The sequence below is a fragment of the Anabrus simplex genome, chromosome 1 (genome assembly GCF_040414725.1).
Source record: "Anabrus simplex isolate iqAnaSimp1 chromosome 1, ASM4041472v1, whole genome shotgun sequence".
In the NCBI taxonomy this organism is placed as follows: domain Eukaryota; kingdom Metazoa; phylum Arthropoda; class Insecta; order Orthoptera; family Tettigoniidae; genus Anabrus; species Anabrus simplex.
The window spans coordinates 1,747,335,982-1,747,363,913 of record NC_090265.1 but is presented as its reverse complement, the minus strand read 5'-3'; the positions used below and the strand labels follow the sequence as shown (position 1 = coordinate 1,747,363,913).

Genomic DNA, 27,932 nt, shown 5'->3' with positions numbered 1-27,932 from the left:
AAACACCTAATTTATAACTTTTGCATTTTGTCTTCGTTTCAGCCACTCCCTCGATTCGACAGTGTGTCTCAGTCCTTTAAACACTCGCCCCTGGGATCGAATCTCGGTTCGGCTGGTTGGTATTTAAATATGAGATATCCATGTCACTAGGTTTACTAGCATGTTGGGTAACCTCTGTCAGGGAGAATTTCTGCCAACCAGGCGTCCTCCAAGGCCTAAGAAGTTAATGGAACGCTAAACATGTCATCTGTATTAACATTTCTATTTTTGCTCTACTTGGCTATTCGTGGTCGTGGTTGACATTGTAACATATGGCTTGCAGCGGTTAAGAAGGACAGCTTGGCTGTATGATACTCATTTTAACTCTCGGGTTAAGGAATGAGTAGCTAAATACTCTCACTTATTAAATAACTTCCGCTACAGTATGGTAATGCAATGAGACGTATGAAATGTATGGAGAAGAGCGCTCGTGATTCATCACAAGGCAGTCACGCGGTTGAAGGTCCTTGTGAGCTGGTGCCAGGCTGGCTGGCGGTCTTCCCGAACATTCTCCCAAGACCTGCTCACGTGGATATGTCTGAGTGTCTGAATTAGCCCATCTCACCGACAACTTACTAGGATTTACACTGGCAAAGTACCGGTACACCACGATAGTGTTACACTGGCAAAGTACCGGTACACCACGATAGTGTTTTACACTCACCTTGTTGTCTCCAAACTCGTCAACGGGACTTGGTACAGGTCTAGAATTTCTTCTTCTTCTTTTTCCTCTTCTCCTACCAGAACCTCTTCATCCGCTCCCTCCTTCTCTCCCGTTCTTCTCCCTGTGGTGGGGGCAATAGAATATCACGCACGGTATCCCCTGCCTATTGTAAAAGGTGACTGAAAGGGGGCCCAGGGACTCTGAACTTTTGAGCGTGGGTTGGTGGCCACGGGGCCCTTAACTGAGTCCTGGCATTGCGAGGCTCCTCACTTTCATCTATCCTATCCGACCTCGCTTGGTCGACTCTTGTTTTTCCCGACCCCGGCGGTATTAGAGCAATCAAGCCTAGGGAGTCTTTCATTTTCACGCCCTTCGTGGCCCTTGCCTTTCTATGACCGATACTCTCATTTTTCGAAGTGCCGGATCCCTTCCTTTTTTCTTTCTGGTTAGTGTTATATAGAGGATGGTTGCCTAGTTGTACTTCCCCTTAAAGCAATAACCACGACCACCACCTCTTCCGTTCTGCGGCTGATATTTTCAGTATCCTCTTTTCTTGTCTTCCCTACTGGAGCTTCTCTATCCTTTTCCTGTACCTTTCTCTGTCATTGAGCTTGGATTTATCAAGAATGAAGGCATTTCAAAGCTGGTTGTTGAAGGTGATGGGGGATGGAGGTACTTTGTTTTTACTTAACCTGACAAAAATGCGAGGAGATATCACGCCACCGCAAGAATAGTGACACAACTAAAAAATAAACTTCTCCGAGAAAACAAGTTTAGAACACCATATCAAATCAAGGATAATACTTTTTCGTACTATTTCTACATGATAAATTTTAGCAAAATAAATGTGAAACCTGACCGCAGAGAGATCGGTTCACGGCAGAACTTTCAGCTCACCACGTTGCCGTCGAAACGGTTGCAACGAGACCGAAACGCTTGGATGTGCTGGGACTCTGCAGGAGAACCGAATGATTGCATAGTAGTCATCACCATCGAGTAAGGGACATCAGATGCCTAAGGCCTGAGGCCACGTGCATGGGAGGTGCACTAAGAAGTTCCACTGCATTTCTGCCGACGAACTCAACGAGAAGAGAAAAGCCATCAATAAGAAAGAATAAAGCTATGGTGTTAGATCCTACCATTCGCTTCGAAATATGGCGTAGGATATAACAACCAAGGAATCCTTTTTGTAAAATTCAACTCGTAAGGGATAACAAGAAGGGGTAAAAGCACAAAAAATGGGCAATATTTCGGAGCGATAGTTCGCGGGTTGCTATTATAGTTCATTTTATGCCGCCTGGTTGCGTTCATATCTCTTACATTGGCTGTGTTATGACAGGCAGTTGGCAACTCTGCTTCTTGTTTTGTTCTGTTGGCTGAAAGGAAAGACTGCATGTGATAATCTTGTTTTTGTATATGTCCGTGGAATGTGTATTTATTGACGGCCTGGTGACGGCTGTCAGCAGTTGTCACTTCTCCTCGCTTTCTTACTATTTTTATAATAGTTTACGGCACAGACAGGCGTGACCAAGAGATTGGAGTGAATGTAGTAAACCACGTCCCTTCTTTCGGGTGTGGTTTCAAGCCGTAGTCCGTAACACCAACTGTTACTTCCTACTGTATAAGAGCAAGACTTAGTTCTTGGCTGAGATAACGTGTTCGGTACAAGTCGTGAACTGATGGCGGGTGGCGAGTTGTTTCCGTATCAGTTTCATTACGAACAAACCCCCGAAGAACGGAGCATTCCGGTAATAGTTGACAATTTTCATTCAAATAGTTGTGCATATAGAATATTGTTTGATGATGATGATGATGGTTGATGCTTGTTGTTTAAAGGGGCCTAACATCTAGGTCATCGGCTCAATATTTTTAGTCTTTAGGAGTTAATCATTTTAATATGCCGGTGGAATGTGTATTTATTGACGGGTTAGTGACCACTGTCAGGGGTAAATGGCAGTTGTCATATAATCTTCCTAATCTTAACTGACCGAGCTCGATAGCTGCAGTCGCTTAAGTGCGGCCAGTATCCAGTATTCGGGAGATAGTAGGTTCGAATCCCACTGTCGGCAGCCCTGGGTTTTCCGTGGTTTCCCTTTTTCACACCAGGCAAATGCTGGGGCTGTACCTTAACTAAGGCCACGGCCGCTTCCTTCCCACTCCTAGTCCTTTCCTGTCCCATCGTCGCCATAAGACATATCTGTGTCGGTGCGACGTAAAGCCAATAGCAAAAGAAAAAGAATAATAATCTTAACTGTGTACAGTTATTCAGGCACAGATGTATGGTAAGTTTTTCAGAGAGACGACCTAGGAACTGGGAAAAAAATTAAGTAAGTTCTGTTACCAGAGAAGAGAATTTAAGGATTTAAAACACAGGTCAGGGTGGTGAAATTCCCTGTCCTTGGAATGGCAGATGGTTTGAAATTCAATTTTAACCATCCTCGATATGGTTCTCGTTGCCCCTTCTCCCACTTCAGCTCAGTGCAGTTGCTAGGATAGTACCCTTCTCAAGTCCGACAAGAGAGTAGCGTTACGAAAATGTTGTCAAGTTTGGGCTGGGAAGACTTGGGAGAAAGGAGACGAGCTGCTCGACTAAGTGGTATGTTCCGATCTGCCAGTGGCGTGGAATGACAATAGTAGACGAATGAGTTTAAGTAGTGTTTTTTAAAAGCAGGAAAGATCACAATATGAAGACCAAGTTGGAATTCAAGAGGACAAATTGGGGCAAATATTCATTTATAGGAAGGGAAGTTAGGGATTGGAATAACTTTCCAAGGGAGATATTAAATAAATTTCCAACTTCTTTGAAATCATATAAGAAAAGACTGGGTAAATAACAGATTGGGAATCTGTCACCTGGGGGACTGCCCTAAATATAAATCAGTTGTGTTTGGTGATTGAACAGCATGCACGTCTACGGCCACTTTCTTCTCCAAATAATAACGCAATACTATTGGTTTTATGTCCCTCTAACTACATTTTACGGTTTTCAGAGATGCCAACGTGCCGGAATTTAAGCTCGGAGTAATCATTTTACTTGGGATAAATTTGTCGACACTGGGCTGACATATTTCAGCACTTTCAAATACCACCGGAGTGAGCCCGGATCGAACCCGCCAATTTGAGACCAGAAGGCCAGCGCTCTTTCTTCTAAAATTACTCAGTCCTACTCTAGTTCTAATCCATTAAGTTGTATCCTCGCCTATATTAGAACAGAAATAACATTGACACAGGTTGTAAGACAGAATTTACACTTGTCCCTCGCCCGTAAATAGAACAACATTAATAAAACAACGTCGGTATGCTGTACTTCCCTCGAGAAATTACAACAATATATCGCTTTTTTCTCAACTCAGATGGACGAAAAAAGTAGCTATTTTAATGAAGAAAATATACATGCGATGTTTCCCGACCTAACGTATTCCATTAGGCATAATATTATCCTGTATTCTAATTAAATCATACTCATTTCGCAGTACGAAAAAACAAACAAATATATATCAGTAATTGGAACTAAAAAACACTTTACATCAAGAACAGTGGGTTATTGATCGCATTGTCCAATGAAATGAAATGGTGTATGATTTTAGTGCCAGGAGTGTCCGAGGACATGTTCGGCTTGCCAGGTGCAGATTGTTGACTTGACTTCCTTAGGCGACCTGCGCGTCGTGATGAGGATGAAATTATTATGAAGACCACACCCAGCCTCCGTGCCAGCGAAATTAACCAGTGATGGTTACAATTGTCCAATAACAAGCAACATACCCAAGGAATTACAACAATAACCGTCGCTTCTTTCTCATCTCAGATGGATGAAAAGAGTAGCTATTTTAATAAAGATAAATGTGATGTTTCTCTACCTAACTTCGGCATAATATAGATCCCATACTTAACTCTCACTCCTTTCGTAGTTTCGAGAAAACACATATAGACCAGTAATAAAATTGGAACTTAATTGTCTGCTGCCCCGAGGTGCAGGTTTAAAATCAAATTGAGGAGTGAAGATAGAACGTTAAAGAGAGAGAGAGTACATCATAGCTGGGAAAGAAGCTACCATCTAAATCTTCATCCCGAAGGCTGGTTGGATCCTCAAATAGCATCTCCAAAGGTTATGTGACTTTAGAGAAACCGCAAAAAGCGATGTTGGTGCTATATTGAAGCGTACACGGCAAGAAGAGGAGTGATGTAGTTGTCCATTGCTTTCCTCACTGTGTCGGTGGCTCTATGAGTAGCAAATTTCATAACATCCTGACGCACTAGTCGTGCTCTGAACGTGCTCTTATTCCGTATTCCCGCCTCTCTCTCGTTCAAAGAAGTTTATTTATCCGCATACCAACCCTCCTTAACTCTTTATCTTCTGACAGGAACTTGGACGTTTTTTCTTCGTATGCCTCCTTTAATCGATTCTTCCTTAACTTAACCTAGTTCATTTTGTTCATATTCCTCTTTTTCTCTTCTCATTGCTGTCCTCTCTTTTGTACATAATATAATATTTATTTATTTTTTACTGTACTATACAATTACTTAAGTGTTATATCTGTATTTATCTTACTGTGCCTAGCTATAAGTTCTCTTCGTTTTACGTTCAACAATTTTTCTCGTTGTTTCTTTAGCCTTTATTTTTTGTTTTTATATGTTGTGTCTCTAATTTTGTTAGTTTTTAATTTTTTCCTCTATTTTTATCGTTAGATGTTTTTTCGTAATTATTCTTCCACTTTTCTTTATGCTTGCCTTGTGCTACTCTATTGTAAATATGTATTTCATTGCGGAACTCTGTAATTCGGCTTCTCGCTGTTTTGGTTTCCCAAATAAATAAATAAATAAATAAATAAATAAATAAATAAATAAATAAATATTGCCTTAAAAAGACCTGAAATATATAAAAAGAGGACCTAACAACTGGCAAAAATTTAAAAATGCGATCCAAATTCATTCATCACTTTAGTACATATTTAAAAAAATGTAAAATTCTGGTGATATGCAAGATACAGTGCAAAAAAAAAAGAGTAAAACACTTCTTCTTTCAGACAGTATATATTTTTAGATTAACATAATCTTAGAAAGGAATTCCGTGTTTGTTAAAAAGTACTTGTAGAATTTAGAATGAAATATTTTTTCCACGTAGAATGCAGTCAGCGAATCCGAAATGGACATTAGTTGGAATGATATTTAGCTTAACTACACTAGGGTTACAGAAATAGGAATTCGGAAAGTTTTCCTCAGCTGGCCTTGCAGTATATCACAATAATCATCTCCAGGTTCTTATGTGTAAAGGATCGCCGGTTTACAGACATCACGTTGCGAAACATGGAGAAACTTCTCCCCACATCAGCGGATGTTAAGGGTTCACTCATGAAGCAAGTGGGATCTTGCCCTTCAAAAACACTCACATCAAAATTTTCTCCTTTCAATATTTCACTTATCTTGCACATAATTTGATATCACTGGGCGGATTGGCCGTGCGGCTAGGGGCGCGCAGCTGTGAGCTTGCATCCGGAAGATAGTGGGTTCGAACCCCACCGTCGGCATCCCTGAAGATGGTTTTCCGTGGTTTTCCATTTTCACACCAGGCAAATGCTGGGGCTGTACCTTAATTAAGGCCACGGCCACTTCCTTCCCATTCCTAGGCCTTTCGTCTCCCATCGTCGCCATAAGACCTACCTGTGTCGGTGCGACGTAAAGCAAATAGAAAAAAAATGATATCCCTGGTTTTTATCAAACACTAGTTTCATTTCATTTTCTCTCTTTTCAGATGTGGTTCAAATATGTGTATTTACTAGAGAAAAGATGTTTGAAAGGTGATGGATGAACTGATGATCATTCGAATTGAGAATGGGCAGTTTGAAAAAAAAAACCGTCGAGACCTAAAAGAAGACTAAAAAAGCACCCATAAGATAAAAAACGCCGAAACAAGCAAAAAGACAAATAAAACTCATCCTTTCCTTGGCCTACAATGACCCAGAATAAACATATATTATGTTGAGCCTAGACTTCAGACACTCGAGAAGAAAAGGATTTTTCCTCAACTTCCGAGCCCTACTTATCAGTCAACACCACGTGCACCTCAGCCTGTCATTGTTAGAAATAAGACCGAGACTTAGGTGGAAGCTACATTTTACTCTGTGCCAAGAGACAGTCGCTAAAGTACTGCATCCGTCAAGAAATGACAACAGGCGGATAAGCTTTTGGAATTTGCCTGGTGTGAAAATGCATACTATCAAAATCAGAAAGCTGCAGTGTCTCGGTGATGTGATGCGAAGAGAGAAATATCATCTACTGCAGCTGGTCATTCAAGGGAAGATACAAGGCAAAAGAAGACCAGGAAGAAGTATTTCTTGAAAACTTGGTTCAACTGTTCCACTACTGACCTGTTTCGCGCTGCATCATCTAAAGCAAGAATCCCTACGATGGTAACCGACCTTCTGAGAGGAGATGGCACGTGAAGAAGAAAAAAAAATTGTGGGACAAAATTCCGACATCTCTGCGTCCCCGACAAAACCGTAAAAGTAACTACTGGAACGTCAAACCAATAACATTATTTTCATCCTCTCTGAAAAAAAAAAGCTGTTTATTTAAAAATTTAGGGTCTACTACTAATTTAAAACACGTGATGCTACAATATGGGCTTTTTAAATCCATTTTTCTTAACTAGTGAAAGAGCGGGGTGGGAGTAGGACACTGGTCCATTCACAAAAGACGGCTGCCTGATCTGAGCACTAATCGAAGTAACTAAGACTACCTGTTGCGTGAATGCTGGCCTAGCACTAGCCATATCTCGCTAATATTGTCGGTAGCAAGGAGATAGAGTAGCGATAAGCACGCGCTACGCTCTCGAAATATTTATATGGTGCCCGTCGCTGACGTCCCCCAATTGGCGCGAGGTTAGTTGCTGCTTGGACTGCAGGCGGGATAGGATATGTGTTGGCCGCATCACGTCCATTGTGCGTGTGTTAAGTGCTGAAGTGTTGTGCCGTGTTTTGTGTCTCACATTCGCTTTGAGAAACCACCTGTGTTCAGTTATTAAAGACTCTATGGTATAAATCTCTTCAGTGGCATCTTTTACAGCAATTTGAGAGCACTTCACGAGAAGAAGCTCTGTCGGTTTACTTCTAAATCGTCTGCGATTATTGAAGTTCTACCAACCAGCACAGCTTTTCAAGCGGGTAGTGTAGATGATTCCATGTCTTTTTCTTTAAAGTAGGACGTCCAGATATTTTCTGTTTAAAAAGACGAAACAGGATGTATGTGGTCAAATTTTATCGTCATTTATCATCTTTCCATTCTCTAGTCTAACTCAAATTTTATAATCCTATTTAAATATAGAAATATTTTAAACTCAAACATCATTTTCAACTATCATCAATAATAATTACAGGCTCTGCCTTGTCGTACAACAATATTCTTCTCTGTCGTTTGCTATCCTTTTCATCTTTTTATTAATATCTTCAAAATATATTTTGTTTAATATCCTGAAAATTCTTCTCCTTAAATCTTCCCTTTGTCTTTTTACCTCAAATTCTGCCATATTTTATATTATTCAAATTGTGGCCGACAAATGTTATCATCTTTGACCCATGTCGTTCTTTCCACAATCGTCGCTTAAGTGCGGCCAGTATCCAGTAATCGGGAGATAGTGGGTTCGAGCCCTGAAGATGGTTTTCCGCGGTTTCCCATTTTCACACCAGGCAAATGCCGGGGCTGTACCTTAATTAGCCTATCTGTGTCGGTGCGACGTAAAACAAATAGCAAAAACAAAAAAACAAAGTGTCGATGGTTAGATTCAGTGTTTAATGATTTAATAAGAGGTGTGGGATTAAACGAGGCGACAGAGCTAGTTGGAAACAGAGGATTATAGAGGCCCTTTGGTAATTCACTGAAACGTGAAGACAGAACGCTGAAAGGCATACTAGTCTGTAATGATGCAATGATGATCAACTTCTAGATGGATGACAGAACAATCACGAGTCTTAGAATTTTCTCGGTACTCCGAAAAACACGCATAAGACCATGACTGCACCTTTTAATGACATCTGAACACTAGGAGACTATTAGGTTTAAGGGCTCTAAAAGGGCGTTTCCTTTCCTGCTTTCCTCCTTTCTTGCTAGACATCCTAAAATCGGTTTCTAAATCTTTCCAACTATCAAATACCTGCGGTCGATTAAGTTTTCATAGAAAGAAATTTCATAATATGTATAACATGAACATACAAGAAATCAAGAAGCTATTTTACTGTCATTTCTGTCAGTTATCTCACGAGATTATGATTCAGCTCATCTTTAACGAGTTGCATATTCATTTACAGGAAAAACCAAATTTCAAGTCATTTGTAAAATTTTAGTTGCTAAATTCTAATACGCTAATGGTTCTTCACAGACAAGTAAAATATAAAATTATGTATTTTAAAATGAGAAAAGTTATTCCCGTCCATTCCCTTTAATAGTACCCCAGAACAGACACCAAATTAACAAAACCCACCCATATCGCACGATAAATACACGGGGCTATTTCCCACTATGTTCTAAAGCCTCTGTCCGACTCGTTGGCTGAACGGTCAGCGTACTGGCCTTCGGTTCAGAGGGTCCCGGGTTCGATTCCCGGCCGGGTCGGGGATTTTAACCTTAATTGGTTAATTCGTACGGCACGGGGGTTGGGTGTATGTGTTGTCTTCATCATCATTTCATCCTCATCACGACGCGCAGGTCGCCTACGGGAGTCAGATAGAAAGACCTGCACCTGGCGAGCCGAACCCGTCCTGGGATATCCCGGCACTAAAAGCCATACGACATTTCTAAAGCCTCTTAATGAAGCGCCCTGCCCGTCCTCCTGGTTTTCACGATTTGTGATAGTGAAATGGTGACCACGAGGTCAAAGCTAAGTATGTGATTGCTTCCACTCGTATGAATGTCTCTTTTATCTTTCGTACCTGAGCTCTCTTAGTTAACTCTTGTTATCCCCCACCCCAACATCGATGTTCCTTATTTGTCTTGCGAGGCCGAAGGAGGCTCTCCTTTTTCTGACTTGCAATTTCCTTCCCTTCCTTCAACAGATATATCCATTCTTCGAAGGGACATGTTTCTTTATTTTGTATAATGTTTTAATTTCGTGTGGCTGTTATAGCAACTTATTAGTCTGGGTTATCAGTACTAACCACACAACAAACATAAGAGAAGTTTCACGCTACCGAATGTCCAAGGGGTTGAATATCACCCCAAACGAAAAGCAGCTTACCAGCAGAATAACGAGTTAAAATGGATATTTAGAGATATGCTCGCAGATAATACTGTACCGATTAACTGCGGAGACAAATTAACAGTGAGGAACAATACAATTTCGCCGCTACATTTCCTTTCAGCCACGTGGAATAAACAGAATTTCGCAATGGATTCCAGTTCTATTTCAAACACATGAGCTTGATTCTCGTGAATTATCATGACATTGTTTACAAAACAAACCACTAAAAGGAAAAAGATGAATGAGAGTTAATAAAATTACCTCTGTTCTATTTCGATGTTGAGTGAAAAGTGACATCATATTTCACATTCTGTTGAAACATTTCGTCAAAGCGCGTATATCACTCGCTAAATGATTTATTATCAGCCGTCAGATTCCACTGCCAGAATATTGCAATCTTAACTCATCTGTGAAATTTAATCATTAATAAACGGGTTTGTCTGCTTCCATAGATCTAAATAGAAATTATGAATATCACAGCTAGTGATTCATCTGTATTCTGAGTTTGCCGACCGACTCTGTAGCATAGTGGTGCTTGCCTTGTGTGCTGAAGGTTACAAAAAAAACCTCCATGACGCCAGATGCCAGAATTTTGTCCAGTAGGAGTTCTTTCACGTGCCAGTAAAACTACCGACACGAGGTTGACGTATTTGAGCACCTTCAAATACTACTGGACTGAGCCAGGATCGAACCTGCTAAGTTGAGCTCAGAAGGCCAGCGCTCGACCGTCCGAGCTGCTCACCCCGGCGTTTACAGGATCGAATTCCGGCGCAATTGGATGTATTTTAGAGACTCATGTCAGTAGAGCATCTGTCACGTTAAATAATCCCTTTACGGGAAAAACTTCCGGCACTCTGATGTCAGTTAAAATGTATAGCAAACGATGTACCTGAAAAAAAAAAGAGTCTTCGTAACCCAGTGGTTTAATTACCCACGATAATACTGCTAACCTTATCATTCGAAAATCCTGAAAAGCGAAAGAGAACAGCTCATAAAGAATATTTATTCAAGAAAAGGGAAAATAAAGGTGAAGCGAATGTTAATTACGTAGGAAACAAATAAGTGTCAAGACAGTCACTGCAGATGAGGTGATCACGCTTGATAGTTTATAAGAGAAAAATACATACATATCGTTTATGATTAGACAACATCGAAACTTATCAGTGTACCGTATATAGACATGTCTTCCAATTACTGGAGTGTTTTTTTTTCTGTTTTTACACGTTTCTTTCAAGTTGCCCACATGTGATTTGATTTTTCTTTGTGAAATAGACCAAAATTTGGAGAAGAAAAACCCCTGCCACCCCACTGAAAGCAGTGATTATTTTGAGGTATGGTGCTATAGGAGACTACTGCAAAAGTCATGGATCCACAAAGTGAGGAATACTGCACTGCTCATACGTCTAGATAGAGAAAGAGAGACCAACACACTCTCCCAATATTCAACTGTCGTTAAAAGGTGCAGCCATATACTTGCCATATTCCACGATACGCAATAATAAGTTATTGTTCTTTTCTAGTAGTTTAACTACCCACTAATGCTCAGCATTTGGCTGATGTGTAACAGGCTTTGTATTTGTAATGTGACCCAAATAGGTTGCTTTCCTGCGTTTGCGAGGTTTAAGAATTCACATGGCATGACTTACCGGCACGACGGAGTACCTCCACGTGTTGGATACCAAGATTTTAAAAAATAGAAAATGTTGTAATTAGGACACTTTCTCACCCAAGGCCCGATTACTTCGATAAATTTGACAAATGGACACTCGTGCATGCGTAAATATACAGTAAATGCGTGTTCCTTTCCTATCGGTAGTCTTTAAATTAATGGGTGTGTTACCTAAAGCAAGCCAACGGCCGTAGCCGTGTTGAAACACCGGATCCCGTGAGATCTCCAAAGTTAAGCAACATTGGGCGTGGTCAGGAGTTGGATGGGTTGGTGGGTGGTAAGGGAATGGAGGAGCGGAAAGGAACTGGCCACCCTACCGCAAGTAAACTCCGGCTCAGGAATACCTCTGCGGAGGTTCGGACCTGCCTTCGGGCAGAACAACCCTTACCTTACTACCTTACCTAAAACAGAGTGCACTCCGTTCATGTGCCGTAAAACTATCCTAAATACGCGATAGAACCAGCAATGGAAGTAACCCTTGTACCGTGAAGGTTAGTTTTGCTAATGATGTACATGTGGTGTGAGAAAGGAAATCTATAAAATACGAGTTTTAACGTTACATTGCTCAGAATTTGAAAAGAATGGTATTTCTGTATCGGTCATGTCCACAATAACAAAGAAAATAATGCACTTTTTATTTTTCCGTAATTTTTGTCTGTCTGCCTGCCTGTATGTGGGTACACGCATCACGAGAAAACGGCTGAAGAGAATTTAATGAAAATCGGTATGTAAAGTCGGGGGGTGAGCCACTACAATCTAGGCTAAAAATCATTTTATTCACGCTGAGTGAAATGGTAGTTTAGGAGAAGGCCTGAAATTTAATTCTCGAATATTTATATTATTAGTGGTCCTATAGATAAATACTACATAACTAAAGTTATATATAATTAAATTTATGATCATGTATGTCTTATACATTTTTACCGTACCGGCTATGATAACACAGATATTCATGAATTTGTAATTTTGTTGTTAAGTCCATATCAACGCCGAGCCACGAGAAAACGCATTAACAGAATTTAATGAAAATCGGTATATAGAGTCGGGGAATAAGAAACTACAGTTTAAGCTATAGGATGAAATTGTAGTTTAGGGGAAGGCGCCTAAAATTTAATTTTTAAATACCTATGTTATTGGTCCTATCGAAAAGTATTACATAACAAAAGAGAGAATACAATTTCCGATCATTTATGTTTTATTCAGTTTTACCGTACCGACTATGGTAAGAGTGGTATTTCAGATTCGGAAGAAAACTAAATGTGAAGGCCTACAATATCGTAAGCGCATAACATTGATCAACAATAGCATTACATTGACCATTGTTTGTTGTGATGTTCTTTGTTTCTTATGCTGCTGCTCAACTCCGATAGATGCTACGTACCGAGTATAACAGCCTGCCTGAATATTGGCGGGAAATAGCTGGGGAGTTAAGGAACTTTCTTCTTTAGCATGCCATTCCTCCGGTTTATACATTTCCTGATACTGCTGGTACGATACACACTGGTTCATCATTGTATTCCAGCTATTCGATCCCTACTCTGTCGCGCTATTCTGAACTGTTTTGAATGAGCAGTGTGCATATTTAAGGCAGAGACTCACTTAGTAGTAGTAGTAGTATGACCTGGTCTAGAATTACAATTTAGGCCTATTCCAAATTATAGCACCACAATTCACTAAATAACTCAAAATTCAACCCTGAAAAGAGCCGTTTCTTAAGAAAAGCTTCTTTCTCTTCACGTTTATTCTTTTATTAAATTCTACATTCATTTTCTTCGAAATTAGCAGTGAAGAGGGGTTTCTCCTCTCGTTTGGAGGAAAAATTTGCCTCCAAGTCAGATAGATTTTTCCGCCGCCAGTGTAGTGAACTGAGATTTTGCGACTCATCGGGAACTCCTAGGAAACAGGTTAGTAAAAGGGCATAGTATTTGCCCTGGGACTCTCCACTATTCGACACCCCCACCCCCACCCCCGCCGAAAAAAGACGATGAGTGTTCACGGATCACGGCTGTCTGCGACTTGGTCATTCCAGCTCTGAAACTTTGGATTGTTAGATCGGTACCGTTCGTTAAAAGTGATAAAATGTGTGGTTTTTCATTTGATTGAGTCTTTCATATGAAAGCAGTGCTTTTAATCGTGCCATTCCTACTGACGTCATTGTAATGACCTATGTTCATTTCAGTTGGGAAAACTACTAAGACAGTCTTTCTGAGGATGTAAAAAGGCAGATGGAGATTGAGTATCTGCCATTATAATGGAAACTCCCCAACTTGATTGTGACTGATGGTAGGCAAGCAGGCCTACCGTTACAATGAAAATTCCCTAACCCAGTCTTCGTATGAGAAGAGATGTTTGGTGACTTCCCCGTCGCGTTTCTAGGGTAGCTATGCAATTTAATATAATCTTGCTCACAACGTGTTCACTACCTAACCTAGAGTTCTGTATACAGTGTAGAATTCCGTAGCGAAGCACGGGTACATCAGCCAGTACCGTATAATATTATTGTCGGATACTGTCAGATCTGCATCTGAACATCAAATCTTGGTGATTAATCTCGGGTTTTAACCCGCGAGAAGGCACACATTCTTCTGGAATATCACAGTTCACTCACGCAGGTTTTCTCCGGGTTCATAGAAATGTGAAATTTATATGGGGTTGGTAAGCCACTTATTACTTCTTTCACACCAAAAGAATGTAATTTCGTTTTAACCGATCCCCTTCTACCTAGCAATGCAGAGTTTTGGCAAAGGACACGCCAAGTCTCTGTCATGTGCTCGGGTACGGGCCTCCTTCCAATCGTATTCCACGTGTGAGTAGCAGTTCCTTGGTGTATCAATTTGACATCCATTTAATCCGTCCAGTTTTATTATTGCATTTCAGAACTGGGCATTGGCCAGTCAACCCTAGAATAGCTGAAAGGACAGCCTCTGCGGTCGTGATATTGTGGTGTTCTTGCTCTCCGTTCCCTCAGACGGACCTTGTGACATTTCAGCTACATCGTCTGAGGGTTATACTAATTCTGATTGGTCCTTGAAAGAACTCAGTCGCTATGAATCCAAATTTGTTCACTTCCCTGGACGTGGACCCGCCTTCCAAGTTTTGCCCGGATGTGCATTGCCCCCTACACCCTGCACCGAAATGAATTTTATTGTGTAAAGCATATCTGCGCCTGGTCAGTTGTACTGGGGTAGTCTAGAGAATGAAGGGACTGGGCTGTGTGCCATGCATTACGTGGGCTTGCACATACTTGGCAACTCCTGCTGTTGTTTTCTTAGTCTCCGCTCTTCTCGCCTTATTACAGCGACAATATGCTGCTGCTGCTACTCTTGATGAGACGTAAACATACCTTATAACCTTCATCGAAAATTGGGCTTTTTAAACGTAAATAACCTTCTAACCATCCACAAACAAAGGGTCACTTTTCTAGTTTCCGATGCTACTCCCGGTACTGAGTAATGAGTAGTGCGAGGAGCACATTTTCAGGCTCTTGACAACAGTAACACTGGACCACAAAGTTACTACGCATCAAAAATGAGTTACTCTCCTTGCTTGTTATCCGCATGTAGTATGTAGTCGGAGAACAAATGGAGACTTCAGATTTTCTCGCAAGAGTGCGGACCTCTCCATACTGTCGGATCTATGTCTGAACATCAAATCTTGATCTTCGGCTTGTCAGAAGGAATGTTCTTTTAACCCGTGAGAAGGCGCACATGCTTCTGTATTGCCACAGTTCCCTCACACTAGTTTCCTCTGGATTCATAGAAATGTGAAATTTATCTGTGGTTGGTATGCCACTTATGAATGGAGAATGTAATTTATTTTCAAAACTTCATACATATCTGTTTTCATTTATTTTACAAATGAAACAAAAATCCTATGAAATTAAAATGACTACACATTTAATAGAAAGTAATTCAAGAATGGCACAGCCAAAACTGTGACCAGAGACAAAACTAAGAGGTTCCAAGTTAAGAACAACACCAGAAAACCGATTCAGATATCAGAGGAGGAAAGGAGGAGAAGGAGGAGATCAGTTAGAATGAAGAACTATTGGGAGAAGAAAAGAGCACAAGCATCTAAGAAGTGATTGATCTGACGTACCCCAAATATGGGTGATTCGAAATGATGATGAAGAAGAAGAAAGTAATTCAGAAGAAAGACAATTTTCGTTTCTCCTTCGCTTTGCCTACACCGCAAAAATGTGACGCACATGTGAAAGTGGGCCTGTTTTACGGCCGGATGTCCTACCTGGCCCCAACCCTATGTGGAGAGATATATTCACTATTTCGTTTTTCTGGAGTGGTTGGTAGTGTGGTGTGTATATGAAGATGTGCGTATTGAGACAAATACAAACACCTAGTCCCCGAGCCATAGAAATTAACCAGACTTGACCAAAATCCCCAACCCGGTCGGGAATCGAACCTGGGACCCTCTGAAACAAATACTGCGATGCTGACTATTCAGGTAAGGAGGCAGGCTTCAAAATCAAAACAACGGTTGACAAAAATCTGGACGATCTCTTCACGGAAACTGAGGAAAGGTAGGGAGAATACATAAGCTATGTTCTGCGATGGGATTGTATTAACTAGGTCCCGAAGGAAAATTTTTGAAACTTCAGTTAAAAAGTTCCACTTTTAAAATCCCCCTCCCTGCCTTTCACGTACACACACAGACTTTCAACTTATGAAAGCTTGTCGCAATCTATAGACCTCAGCTGAACCCGGAATGGCTTCCATTAATAGTATTAAGTTCGCGTGGCCTTAAGGAATTTCGTATTTTCCTGCCTTTCATGACCTTTTATTCTAATGCTTTAAGGTTCAGAACTCTTCAGTAATATTACCGAGGACTAATAAACACGTGACCCTACGCCTTATAATCAAACAGCTCCTCCATTTACTGTAGTCTATTGCTTCCTATCTCTTAAAACTGGGCGTGGTGAGCCTTTCTATGGGAGCAGTGGAAGTAGAGTTGTTCGATCTTGGACTTCCGTGAGTTTCGGTGGCCATTCTGAGGTAGCTTTCTTTTTTTAGATAATTGTTGCGCTGTTTTCAAATCCAAGAGAGATTTCCCGATATGGCCTGGTGGCCACGGTCTGACACCGTGGTTAGCCGGTTCGAGGCCCAGTAGTCGAAACAATTTTCACCATCATAATGTTGGTCGGCAGGGTAGGAGAGGTGGTGGTATACAATTTCTAATCACTAGATTGAGTGCTAAAAGCCTGGAATTAATTCCGAACCTCTCCGCAGTGTTCACATCAAGTGAGGGAATATGACGGTGTTGATGGTGATTCATCCGTCGGATGGGGATGTAAAGTTTTGAGCAAACCCCTCGGTGTTATTCGACAGGAGTAGGCTACGTGCCGATACCAGGTTTCACCCTCTCCCTATGTCATTATCATCATCATCATCATCATCCCATATTTAGACATGCAGGTCGCCTATGGGCGTCAAATAGAAAGACCTCCACCAGGTGAGCCGAGCATATCCTTGGACACTCCCAGCAATAAAAGTCCTACCATAAATAAATACAGATAGATACAGTCATTAACTTAGACCCCATAAGTTTTCACCAACATGTCTCCGGAGACTTGACTTTTCGACCAGTTAATGGAACAACAGTAATAGTGACGACGGAAATAAATAAGTTGGTTCTGACCGTGAGCCGGTTGCATTTGGGCAAGCTAGGAAGAAAGTTTCCCAATTATTTATTTATTTATTTATTTATTTATTTATTTATTTATTTATTTATTTATTTATTTATTTATTTATCGTCGTTTCGCCTGCGTAAACCGCTCTGTGAAAATATTTCTGCTTAGAAACTTTGGCTGGAAAGGATGTGTCATCTAAGGTTCTACTGTACGAAGACGCTCAAAGAATTCTTGTTCTTAATGATATATGTGTTGCGGGTCAGTATTTCTGCACTACATAGCGATCTTTGCAGGCGCAACGACGATATGTAGCAGTAAGCTTGCATTCGGGTGATAGTGGGCTTATAAACCTTTCCGTCCACAGTCCTGAAGATGACTTTCCACGATATACATTCGCACACTAGAAAAATTCCGGGGCTATATCTTTCCAACTACCTTCGCAGACTTACCCATTCCAGCGTCGGAAAATGTGACTTTGCTATTGCGACGTAAAAACCATTAGCAAAATAAACCTATATATTTGTCTATGAAAATCTAGAAGTATAATACAAGGTAATGTAATATGATTAGTTGAGGTCTGACGCCATTTCCTTTATTTTCTATGTAATTATCGAATGTATTTAGGTAATTACTTTAGTGCATAATTAGGCGTCCTGTTGATTGTATCATTTCAACCGTGATTAAATTATCGCTTGAAGTTGTCTACCCCCAGTTCCTCAGCTTCCCAAACATATGCTTAAGGCAGTAAGTCCGGATTGTTTGACGCGAGTAAAAAGACACTACCACTCTGCGTTTCATCTTTTACAATCCTTCAACACTGCAAATTCGTCACATCACATCAGCGTCATTCACAGGCACATTTCGCCGGGGAATGTCTACAGACTTCATACTTTCTGGCCATAAAACGTCGAATGTCTACGCGCGTCTCCTTCCTCGACAACTCCATCAGTACACTGGCTATTTTCCGACTGCCACTGCAGTTAGATTTTGTTGTACACCACATGGCAATGCTACGTACTAGCTGATATATAAGTTGTCTGTTCAAAGTGGATGCTATCTGAGAAGTTTAGATCGTGTCGTGGTTGTATGTACAGTACATTAGGTACGGACTGTCCACATTTATGACAAATTTATGTTTGTTTTTCTTGTTTAATTTTTACAATTGGCTGTACGTCGCACCGATGGGTGACGATGGGACAGGAAAGGACTAGGAGTGGAAAGGATGTGGCAGTGGCTTTAAGTAAGGTACGTCCTCAGCATTTGCCTGATTTGAAAAGGGAAAACCATGAAAAACCATATTCAGGGCTGCCGACAGTGAGGTTCGACTCACTATCTCCCGAATGCAAGCTCACAGCTAATCGCACGGCACAAATTGATGTATTCGTTATCAAGCAACTGAAATGTCTTTATTCGACAGTTCGGGAATAGATCATTTCTCTAGACCTGATGATTTAAATCTAAATTTTACTTCTTATGTAGAGTATTTGTTTTTATATGTTCCTTCTTAAGTTTCTTTTAAATGACAACTACCCCTACGGTAAAGAAATGGTAATTTGTTCAGTGGTGATAGATATCCTTAGGCAGCTAGATTTATCCACACAATGTACAGAAAACCATGACTAATCTGGACTAAAAAAGAATACCCAGTTTTATAGACAGAATTGTCAACAGAAAGATGCCTTATCCTCTCTTTGCACTACTCAAGAAAAAACTGGAAGAATCCCAACCTCTCAAAGAATGAAGATTTTGAGTGTGCAACGCTGACAACTCTGCAAACAAAGTAACTGTGGATATTCAGTTATTTCAGTTTAGAATAGCGATATGATTTCACTTGTGTTTTTAGAGTATGATAATGTTAATACCATTGTAAATTTCTCTTAGTAGGTAGAAAGATAGGGATGTGTTGAATTAAAAACTCTGTGTAGACCTGAAATTATGCCGTGAAAAAGTAGTGGTGTGGGAAGATTAAATTTTATATTGTATTATAATCTTCATTTGAGTTTATCCAGTTAAAGTGGCGGTTAAATTATCCGTAACATTTCCTGTTGCTGCTACTTTATTTTCAGCAATAAGACTAATACGTGGAGAAAATGAGACTAACGCGATTACCGAAGTGTTTGTTAAGGTTGCACCAACTTAAGTTTGTATGAAAAATACCACAGTTCACTGCATGGCACGGAATCACTTTAAGGTTCGTTTTAATTTTCTGAAAAATCCTTAAAGATAGTGTCGTTAACATTCTGCATTTTTTCGATGGCCATTTCCTACAATTATCATTTTCATAAGAATAAGGTACTTTATCTTAAAGAACTGTACCAATCTGAGTTATTGGACTATGTTTATATCAATCAATCAATACTGATCTGCATTTAGACAGTCGCCCAGGTGGCAGATTCCCTATCTGTTGTTTTCCTAGCCTTTTCCTAAATGATTTCAAAGAACTTGGAATTTTATTGAACATCTCCCTTGGTAAGTTATTCCAGTCCCTAACTCCCCTTCCTGTAAATGAATATTTGCCCCAATTTGTCCTCTTGAATTCCAACTTTATCTTCATATTGTGATCTTTTCTGCTTTTAAAGACGCCACTCAAACGTATTCTTCTACTAATGTCATTCTACGCCATCTCTCCGCTGACAGCTCGGAACATACCTCTTAGTCGAGCAGCTCTTCTCCTTTCTCCCAAGTCTTCCCAGCCCAAACTTTGCAACATATTTTTGTAACGCTACTCTTTTGTCGGAAACCATCGAGAACAAATCTAGCTGCTTTTCTTTGGATTTTTTCCAGTTCTTGAATCAAGTAATCCTGGTGAGGGTCCCATACACTGGAACCATACTCTAGTTGGGGTCTTACCAGAGACTTATATACCCTCTCCTTTACATCCTTACTACAACCCCTAAACACCCTCATAACCATGTGCAGAGATCTGTACCCTTTATTAACTATCCCATTTATATGATTACCCCAATTAAGATCTTTCCTTATATTAACACCTAGATACTTACAATGATCCCCAAAAGGAACTTTCATCCCGTCAACGCAGTAATTAAAACTGAGAGGACTTTTCCTATTTGTGAAACTCACAACCTGACTTTTAACCCCGTTTATCAACATACCATTGCGCACTGTCCGTCTCACAACATTATCGAGGTCATTTTGCAGTTGCTCACAATCTTGTAACTTATTTATTACTCTATAGAGAATAACATAATCTGCTAAAAGCCTTATGAATAATGAATAATAACAGTTGTATCTCTTCATAGAATATGAGAAATAGATTGTTAGAATTTTTTCTTTAGTATGACGTTGCAGGGGAGTGGGAGTCTGAAGGAAAACTTGAAACACTAGACCGAGAACGTTTCGTTGGTTTGGAATGTGTGCATTTTTTTAGTATAACTAAATTGAAATGCCCCCTTTAATTACTTCATAAATGTATAGCCGATACTGTATGTTCCTCGTATTTCATATTTTATCGGGCTTAATTTCATTTTTTATCAAAATGTAATTCACCTCTTATGTAGATTCAAACGCTGTGGGTATTTCTGAGAAAAATGCATCTGCGAGAAACTTACACAATACCATGCGTTCATTGTTTTTCGTTTTTTTGCGACTGTAACTTTTGTTAAAAATTTGAGGCTTATAAATTCGTTCATTTATAATTTTGGTAACAGTCGATATTTGTGTTATAAATTGTCACAACAACTGAATCAGCGGTCTTATGATAGGAGCATAATATTGGAACAGGGGCAATCTTATGCGTAGATTAGTGTCCATCGTAAATGACAAGGGGAGGATCTGGCATATGCGTCACCGAATTTGATCAAATTTTGCAGGGACATTGTATATTGAAAATAGAGACGCGTGTTGCGGCGTTTGATAGATACTCCCTAGTTTTTGAAATAATCGAGGTTAAAATTGATGGCGGAAAATCGTATTTTCAATGCTATACATCGAAAGATCGTCTAACACATGTTTTATTTATATAATATGGGGTCCAAAGTTAATAATATTAGAGTTTTTCACGTTTTTTCTGTTTTCATGTTGTAGCAGAGCGAGGTCGGCGTCAGACTACCAAACCCCTGGTCCGTGTTCGATTCTTGGGCGTGGCTGTTTCTCCATTCAGCAAAAATTTCGGTGAATCTCATAACATTCTGATAATCAGAAGAGTTTTCCTTGCCTTTTTTTCTGAAGTAAAAATCGGGAGGTATGATTAATAATCAAATAAGTATATATAATGTACTTACATTTATTTTTCACCATGTATAAAAGTACCATTGCGTAATCTTAAGTGATCGTCTATTTGTGAGCGTTGTCGCAATATTTGGGGTGAAACATCATAGAAACAGGCAAAACATAAATATTTCTCGCACCATGGCAACACTTGAACGAAATCTCGCTGCATTGACAGATTTTCCTGTACATTGTTCGTGCAAAACATATCTGATTCACGTTGCTAAACACAGATCTATCAGATATCAACTTGGACAAATACCATGCGTATAAAAGCATATCTTTAAAGACAGCATTGAAATTACGATTTTCCGTCATCAACTTTGACCTCGATTGTTTCAAGAACTAGGGAGTGTCTAGCAAAACGCCGAAACCCGTGCCTCTTTATTTTCAATATAAAACGTCCCAGCAAAATGTTATCAAAATCATTGAGCACATGTCAGACCCTCCCCTATTCAGATAAATTTAGGAAAATAGGAAATTGACTTACTGCGTCAATAGAAATATTTTATTCATCACAAATTGCTGCACGCGTCAGGGAACTGAATCTAGGCAGAAACGATCTGTTTCGCATATAGTAGTGTATAACTTTCTAGAATGTGAAAAATATCAAATGCGCGCGTAAGTTCGCAGTTTCACTGACAGTTGCATGCCTGATGGTGCGATGGAATTTGTCACTGACCTTTTCAGTGCATTGCAAAGAACAAGATTGCACAGACGTAACGGGAGCGAATATTACAGCAATAAAATAAACTGAAAGGAAATGGAGCATAAATGTGAAAATGTATTAAGAAGTTGGAAACCCGTTCGCTAACAGCCCCACCCTCTTCGTTGTGATGAAAGCCGCGTCCTGACGACAGCTCATTAGCAGAGTGGTGTGCGCTAAATGCGTCCTTCTTTCGCCGTAGCGTGGAGTAAATATGACATCCGATAACTTCGAGGCTCCAGATAAAGCAGTAGAGTAGGCTGCACAGTTGAACACAGAATGAAATAGTGAACTCTCATATTGGGTCTTCCTCGACAGGATCGTAATACAACATCGTTCGGAGATCGACCTGTTAACAGGACAGAAAACAGCTTTCCTTGTCTACACTTGTAAGAAACTGAGTTTTTCAAATACTCAGGTGCCTGTATTGCGTCTCTGCTTTAAAAAACAGTACGCGTTAAAAGGGGCGCACTGATGACAGATCTATTGCACATGATGAGACGAAACTCTTATAACAGGCGTGTTTAGAGTGAAAAACCTCGACAATCCCGATATAATTTCTACTGCATATAATTGTACCTCATGTCCTACAGATCGAATGATAGTACAGTTCTTTAGGTATGATATGGCAAAGTTTAGAGCGCGATTTAAATGCATGGATTATACTGTAATACATTTACATTTTAAAATTGAATTTAAATGTTTATAATAATAATTACACATTATAGCATCACAGGCAGGCCTCCAGATATCACACGATAAAAACAGTACATTGAAAACCTACATAGCAAACAAACTCCGTTAGAGATGGAAAACAGCACAATTTCCTTCAAATACTTTGGAGAAATCATACTACCATCGGGATTAGACAGTAGGGCCAACGTAGAAACTCCATAAGGTGTACAGACTAACGTGTGGAATTACTATAACAAAAGAGTCATACCGCGTAATGCAAAATTACGACACCACAAGACAGTTGTTTTGCCGGAAACTTTATACGCCCGAGAAACCCTATCCCTTGGAGGTCACTCTAAAATTATAGAAATTGAAAAACAAGAAAGTAAAATTCTCCGGAAAACTTACGGTCCCACGAGAGAAAATGGAGTGTGGATTAAGAGGAGAACAGTGGACCTCTACTCATTAACTGACAGGTTTACTGATGCCGTACGCAAGAGACGCTTGGAATTATATGGCCATATCTATAGAATGGACAGCGACAGACTCACTGAAAGATTATTTCAAATACTCAACTCAAAGAGGATCAAAATAAGTTGGTCAGAAGAAACTAAGGTGGACCTCCAAGAAATGAATATCACGGACGACATCATAGAAAATCGTGGAGCCTTTAGTACAATAGCAGCCCAGCACGAACATACAAAGAAAACTGGTACGAAGTGGTCCAGAGAACGCAACACAGCGCATTCATGAAGTGAACAAGTTCAAACGCGCTCTTTCAATGAACATAACGAAATAATAATAATAATAATAATAATAATAATAATAATAATAATAATAATAATAATAATAATAACAATAATAATAATAATAATACAGTTTTCAAAAGTATAATTATATTGGGAAATACATTACATACTTCAGGCCTGTAAACTTTCTTCAGGTTGTGGTGTTATGCCTTCCATAAATTCCACCGTTTCCTTTGACAGTCCGGGTTCTACCGAATGGAAACCAGTTGGTGAGCCATAGACAAGCTGCGCTGGGCGGAATGGCTACTACTTATGAACGCCATCTGATGAGCTCTGGTTTGTTTTAAAAACTATTACCGACATTTATAAACATTTCTTCTCGCTTAATCATCAACGTACAATAAATAACAAAATAGGTTACTCACTACCTCACTTGTCCGTGTTATCGTCCGATTATTTTCAAATAGTATTTTTTTTAATGTAGCTTTCTTCTTAAGGAAAAGTTACTGTCCAGGGAAAGAGATTATTTTCCTTTAACATCAGACAATCCAAAATAAAATTATTTATATGTTTTGAACATTGTTTTTTATCTGTCGCGCGATAAGTTATTTATTTGCAAAAGTATAGATTCGCGCCAAAATAACGTAATTGTGAAAGATGGGCCTTGTATTAATTTTATTTGTGACTTTACATTTGACATCTTCAAAAGAGCGGAAAATTATCTGTACGACCACGCAGTCAATTTATTACATTCATGACTTTGCATTGTCGAGAAATAGGCAAACTCGCGGGGGGTAGAAAAGGACAAAGCAGGACATACAAGCGCTAATAGAATCAACTCAAATCATTCACTGCTGATCTGCATTTAGGACAGTCGCCCAGGTGACAGATTCCATGTCTGTTGTTTTCCTAGCCTTTTCTTTAAAGATTTCAAAGAAATTGGAAATGTATTGAACATGTCCCTTGGTAAATTATTCCAATCTCTAACTCCCCTTCCGATAAACGAATATTGCTCCAATTTGTCCTCTTGAATTCCAACGTTATCTTCATATTGTGGTCTTCCCTACTTTTAAAGATATCACTCAAACTTACTCGCTAATTCATGTCATTCCACGCATCTCTCCACTGAAAGCTCGGAACATACCACTTAGTCGAGCAGCTCAAATACTACATCTAACTTTATACTCTCGTTTAAGGTAGAGACGCACTATAAGCCCTAGTATTCTAGTTTTACACGTTACAGACTCTCCTTCAATAACTCCACCCATCAATTTCTCAGCCAGATATGTTCGAAGATCTTAATACAAGTTATTATTATTATTATTATTATTATTATTATTATTATTATTATTATTATTATTATTATTATTATTATTATTATTAATGAAATAAATAAGTTAGGATGAAATCGTCCGACTCATTGGCTGAATGGTCAGCGTTGAGGCCTTCGTTTCAGAGGGTCCCGGGTTCGATTCCCGGCCGGTTCGGGATTTTAATCGGGTGTGATTAACTCTTCTGGCCCGCGGACCGGTTGTTTATATTTGTCCCAACACTCTCCTCTTCATATCCAGACAACACTCCACAATGCCAATCATCACAGAAACACACAGTATTAATTACATCCCTCCACATAGGGTTGGCGTCAGGAAGGGTATCCGGTCGTAAAACTTCCAAAACCACATGTACAACACATTTCGCACCCGCAATCCCACAAGGTGTGGAAAAACCGGTAGAATAAGAAGGAGAAGAAGAAGAAATAATGATGATGAATATTGTTAATGTTTTCGTCCTACTAACTACTCTTACGGTTTTCGGAGATGGGAAATTGTCGAAATCTTCTCTCACAATTCTTTTACGTACTGGTAAATCTACCGACACGAGGCTGGCGTATTTGAGACCTTCAATTACCAGTGGATTTAGTCAGGATCCATCAAATTGTACTCGGAAAACCAGCGTCCAACGTCTGAGACACTCAGACCGGGCCAGATCTGCCGTTACATCTAGAACTTTGCCGATATGGTACTGTTACGAGCAAAACGAATTATACCAAATATCATCACTATCGTCATAAATGTTTTCATTTTCCACCCTGAAGGAATGGGGCGGGTCACTACCAAATATAACGTGTCCCAATGGTCGTACTGCGCCACTTGCTAGTGGCCAGCACGCGTGCCTGTGTGTTATGAAAAGTCAAGGAGCACTCGGATAACACGTCTTAAGTTCAACATTCTTGGCATCCTTGATGTCAAGAAAATAGGTGTAGCTCTCAGATTACGCGTGGTAATTAAGTTAGCTAGTTTAAATCCTGAAGGATCCGTCGTTAGCAGCACGGCCCAGGTGCTCTGCGAACAAAGTCAAAGCACCTCACCGACACCATAAATAGAACAAACAGGTGGGCAGACGACAAAACCATTTGTTTTCTCTATCTTAGTCCCTATTCCTCATTTCACCTCTCGCCAAAATGAATGAGTTGTTTATGTTCTACTGTAGTCTTTGTCCGACGCTAAAACATTCCCTTCTGTTCTTGACTGCCGACCTCAATGGCGCAGTCAGTTAGTCGTCACCCTTTTCAAAACTAGCAGTGGTGGTAGTGGTGGTGGTGATTATTGTTTTAATCATCCTCTATTAACACTAACCAGAGGGAAAACATGGAAGGGGTCACACCCTTCGAAAAACGAAGGTATTGGCCAAAGAAAGAAGGGCTGTCCTCAGTTAATGTCCTCGCAAACTGGTGCAGTACTTGGAAACTTATCTCCAATCTACAAAAATGCATCCATATGACCATAATACTACGGAAATCTCCTCTACCGACACCATATTACCTACTGACAAGCCCATCGCCGTAGTTACGCAACAGTGCGCCTAAGGTGTAATATTCGATACAACATTGCAATTTAAGAACCACGTAGACAGGGTCGGGAATTTTAACCATCATTGGTTAATTTCGCTGGCACGGGGGCTCATCACGACGAGCAGGTCACCTACGGGCTTCAAATCAAAAGACCTGCACCTGGCGAGCCGAACATGTCATCGGACACTCCCGGCACTAAAAGCCATACGCCATTTCATTTTTCATTAGCTCAGGAGGTACCTGTGTTGCCTCACGAAACATGACTGGAGTTGCTATGCCACGAGGTAGTTTCTAATTATTGTAATGTGCGCTAATGAGTAAAATTAGTCAGCATCCTCCTGTACACGTGGCCTCATTCGCCATAGTAGATGTACCGAGATGACCTGCACTTCATTCACGACGCTAGGACAGTCCTAGCAGTAGTACCAAACTCTCGGTATATTTCGAAATATTATAAACATTTGGTACCTATGTTGTTGTTTTTCATCAGTTCGTAGACTGGTTGATGCAGACTCCATGCCACCCTATCCTGTGCCAAACTTTTTATTTCTACATAACTACTGCATCATCCTACATCTGCTCTAATCTGTTTGTCATATTCATACTTTGGTCTACCCCTACCGTTCTTACCCCCTACACTTCCCTCAAAAACCAATTGAACAAGTTTTGGGTGTCTTAAGATGTGTGCTATCATTCTATCTCTTTCTCTCGTCAAATTTAGCCACAGCGATCCCCTTTCACTAATTCGATTCAGTATTTCCTCATTCGCGATTCGATCTATCCATCTCACCTTCAGCATTCTTCTGTAACACCACATTTCAAAAGCTTCTTTTGTCTTTCTTTCTGAGCGAGTGATCGTCCATGTTTCACTTCCGTATAAAGCCACGCTCCAGACGAAAGTCTTCGAAAACATTTTTCTAATTCTTATATCAACGTTCGAAGTGAGCAATTTTCTTTTCTTGAGAAAGGTCTTCCTTGCTTGTGCTAATCTGTATTGTATGACCTCCTTACTTCTGCCATCGTTAGTTATTTTACTACCCAAGTAACAATATCCATCTACTTCCTTTAAGACTTCATTTCCTAATCTAATATTTCCTGCATCACCTGCCTTCGTTTGAGTGCACTCCATTACTTTTGTTTTGAACTTATTTATTTTAATCTTGTACTCTGTCCATACCATTCAGCAACTTCTCGGGATCTTCTGCAGTCTCAGATAAAATAACAATATCATCGACAAATCTCAGGGGTTTGATTTCCTCTCCTTGGATTGTGATTCCCCTTTCCAAATTCCTCTTTGATTTCCTTTACTGCTTGTTCTATTTACGCATTGAAAAGCAGGGGGGGGGGGGGCAAACTGCAGCCTTGCCTCAGCCCTTTCTGATATCTATATGTGTAACAATGAACTGAGTTTGGCATTGCTTCCACTTACGTTATGCTTCCCTCTTTCATGTTTCTTTTGTGACTTCCCTCAGACAAATT

At 40.0% G+C, this 27,932-nt stretch overlaps 1 protein-coding gene across 5 annotated transcripts in view; it reads left to right on the top strand.

Moving 5' to 3' along the window:
- The window catches only part of LOC136858740 (long-chain-fatty-acid--CoA ligase 1), a 488,109-nt gene that overhangs the window by 365,527 nt on the left and 94,650 nt on the right, over nt 1–27,932 (top strand). The window contains exon 1 of one of the 5 annotated variants that reach the window (XM_067138500.2): nt 7,591–7,863. The exons of the other annotated variants lie outside the window; for them this stretch is intronic. The gene's annotated coding sequence lies outside the window, so the exon portion shown is untranslated. Of the gene's footprint in view, nt 1–7,590; nt 7,864–27,932 lie in introns of those variants that run through there. 5 annotated transcript variants of the gene reach the window in all.